This window comes from Lycium barbarum, chromosome 4 (assembly GCF_019175385.1).
Source record: "Lycium barbarum isolate Lr01 chromosome 4, ASM1917538v2, whole genome shotgun sequence".
In the NCBI taxonomy this organism is placed as follows: Eukaryota; Viridiplantae; Streptophyta; class Magnoliopsida; order Solanales; family Solanaceae; genus Lycium; species Lycium barbarum.
In genome coordinates, this window is record NC_083340.1 from 10,189,369 (window position 1) to 10,193,100 (window position 3,732).

The following is a 3,732-nucleotide window of genomic DNA, read 5'->3' on the forward strand; positions in this document are numbered from 1 at the left end:
ACGGTATTTTGCCGGTCGAGTCCCTCCCTTGAATCGACGGGGTTCGGGTCAGCGGGGTTTGGCAGTCTCCGTAATCCGCTGCCTGCGTTTTCCGCCACAATTTCGGTATTGTTGACATGACCGGATTGCTCAGAGTCGGCCATTTAGTCCGTTTTCGTAGATACCGGCAGGGGCGTTTTCGATTTTGATGAATGTGATATAAATCAAGATCGAAAGCCACTATTATCCTAGCCCCACGGTGGGCGCCAAACTGTTTACCCCAAAATCGGATAATCAATTGAATTTGTAAGCGGGTATAGGATATGGGCTTGGGTCTTAATATATATATGAGATAGAGAAAGTATATATGCAAGAGTTCTTTAATGAAATGGCTAGTGATGGCGGTTTGCTTACGAACACAAGTGCTTATGAATAGCGTAGAATGCTTGATGGATTAAATACGCTAAAAACGTGAACAAAAACGGTCGTGGCCGGATCAGAAATTGAAGGAAAGATTGTATATATGGGCTATTCTATTACAAGTGTTCTTGGAGAAATGTAGGAACCAACCCCTTTAAGGGAGGAGGACATGCCCTATTTATAGTGCCACCCTCTGTATCTCACACAAATGAAGACTAATAAAATAATCATGACAATGACAGCGCTACACGGATTTGGTGGGATTAGACTGACGGCGCCGTCTGACACACGCATGGTAGGTAGTTGACTATGACAGCACGCCACTGGTGCGGGGTCCGCATGCGACGGTTATGCGGACCAGCGGCCACCCGGTCAAACGGCTATTCGGTCAAACGACTATTCGGGGCAACGGCCACAGACGCTCGGATCAGCAGACTTGGCCGTTTCGATAACGGAGAACACAGACTCGTTTAGCTCCGTTACAGACGCCTTCTCCGGGTAGGACCGGACATCATCCGGTATGTTCTCGCTCCTTTTCTATCACCGATTTACCTTACCACCGTTCTGGCTCATATCCGATTTTCACCGTATACAAGCTTCAAGTACATTATAATTGAATTTGAGTAATTAAACACAGCTGAATTATGGTATTTAGACGAATCGCGTGCCAAAATCGAGCTTCACACGTAGCTTTAATTTGCTTCAATATAACCCTAAGCAAAGCCTGAGTTGATTCTTTAACAATTTTTTTGTATGTATGCATGCAGTTCGTTTTTAATAAAAGTTAAATTTATAGTAATAAAATGATTAATTAAAAAAATGAGAATCAATTACGATATTTATTAAACAAAATTTTTTATCTTGTGTCTCATACAACTGACATTAATTATGTAAGACTTCTTTTTGTCATACAAGTTAGTGGACCCAAAAGTGGAAGATTTGATTCCACCAACTTGTAGGACAAAATGAGACACAAAATAAAGTTTTTTGTTATTAAACTAACACCTCATGATTTAGTTTCATTAATACTTCACATTTTATTTTATGTGTTTTACTTAGTTTGACGGGACATGAAGTTTAAGCAAAATAAGATAAAACTTTTGAATCTTGTGATTTTAAACTGAAAATTTGTATATTATACTAAAATGTCTTTTGAATTTTGTGGTATTAACCTATCATGTGGGTTATTGATTAAAGAGTTAGTAAGTGTATAAAGTGACACTTTAAAAAAAAAAAAAAAACAAGACACATAAGTTGAAACAGAACGAGTTGTATTATATTTAGTAATTGAGCCAACGCGATGAATCTTTAGCTCAAAAGTACTCCCTCTCATTCTTTTTACTTGTCCTCAATGGACTTTGCACCCTCCTTAAAAAATACCGTAATAAATAAAATATATATATTTACTATGATAACCTTATTAATTAGTGTATTATCTCAAGTGGACTTGAAAAATGATTTGAAAATGAGTACTTAATAATTCGGATAAAACATAAAAAAATTATTTTTATCTTGATATGCCAAGTAGACGAGTAAAAATAAAAACTAATCTATATCTATATATAATATAAAGTTAGGCATAGATAAAGTGATATGACACCTCTCTATGACCTAGAAAATTATTTGTTTTTTTTTTCTCCCTTTTTTGACATTTTCCCTTCATTTATCTCTTTATTTTATTCTTAATAGCCCAAAAAGTCTTTATATTTAATTAATCAACTTTTCACCTCCCACTATTATTGTCTACTTTATTAGATATCTTAACAATGCATTTATGTGTTCTCCCATCCTTCTACGTAATTACACATTTATTGTTCAATTTCTATACATCACGTTCTTCTTAATTTAATCTCAATTATTCTATCAATTGTAAGTTTGAAACGTACATTAGTAGCAGCAGCTAAACAGCCGTATAATTAACAATTTTTTTTTTTGGCTACAGTATTCAACAGCCTTTAAAGATAGCATCAGTCACACGTCCAATTCCCACTTCGAAACAAGCTTTGCTTTTTTGGATGCCTATGTGACAATGAAGATACGTAGCTGATCAATTTCATACCTCTTTTGCTTCTTTTCTTGCTCTTTTTTATTTTTATTTTCATTTTCTTGTGTGATATTGCTTAACTTGCATAAGAATTTGCAGGTTAAAGATGAGTTCATTATTGAAGAAGATCAAGCTAACAACTATCTCCAGGCTCTATCTGATTTTTTGGGTTTTTTTTTTTTATTTGAGATTCAGATTAATATTTTGACACTATTTAGCTATATTTTTATGGATCACAATCCCTTAATTTGACACTTTAGCAATAGTTTGTATGTTGCTCGAGACCCAAAAAAAAAAAGGCAATAACATGTATTGAGGCTCGGACAAGTTCTTTCTCCCTTATCCAAGTTTAATTTATTTCTTTGCTGAAAGGTAATTCACTTTTGATAATTTAGTTTTATAGTAATAAATAATTTAAAAACTGTAAGTGCATAGAAACTTCATGCTAATATATCAAGATAGATTTTAGTTTTTGCACATAGTCTAATACAAATATTACTTTGATATAATCATTTGATTCAAAAATAACAATGTCGATACAATTTTAGCACTTTCAATAATGAATTTAAAAATCCAAAGAAAAAAAAAACTTTGTGATGTTATAACACGTCTATATTATAGTGATTTTCAATAAGAATTGATATTAATAATTTAGGTTGTTAATTATAGAAATAAAAAGGAAAAATAAAAACAAGTTGAAGAAAAGAGGAGCGGCCAAAAGGGGCATATATATATATTTGATTTCTATTTTATTTTTCTTTTTTACCGAATTTTTGATGGTGAACCAAAAAAAAAAAAAAAAAGAGATGCAAGCATGTTATTATTTTATTTATTTTTCTTGCATTATATTACAGTTACCCTACTTTAACTGTAATAGAGGTACCAAATATGTTATTATTTTGGTATGCTTTTTCTCTCTATCACTAGCTCCGGATCGAAGAAGCGCAGAACTCTTTCCTTTTTTAATTTTGTTTTTAAAAGTTCACTGCGATAGGAAAAAAGAAACCAAATCTCGATGATATTTTGTGGAGTGGCTGCAAAATTTAATAAGGACAATGTTGACCAAATACTACTTCCTCCGTCTTATATTAGTTGACCACTTTCTCTTTTATACGTTCTTTAAGAAATCATAAATGAAAATGATTTTACTATATTACTCTTATCTCTCTCCAATAAATTGCACTCTAATCAATGTTGGTTATTTTGAAAACAAGTAATAGTAGTAAGGATAAAATAGGAAAAAATTAATTAATTGTATCTTGATATTGTAAATGGACAAATATTTTGGA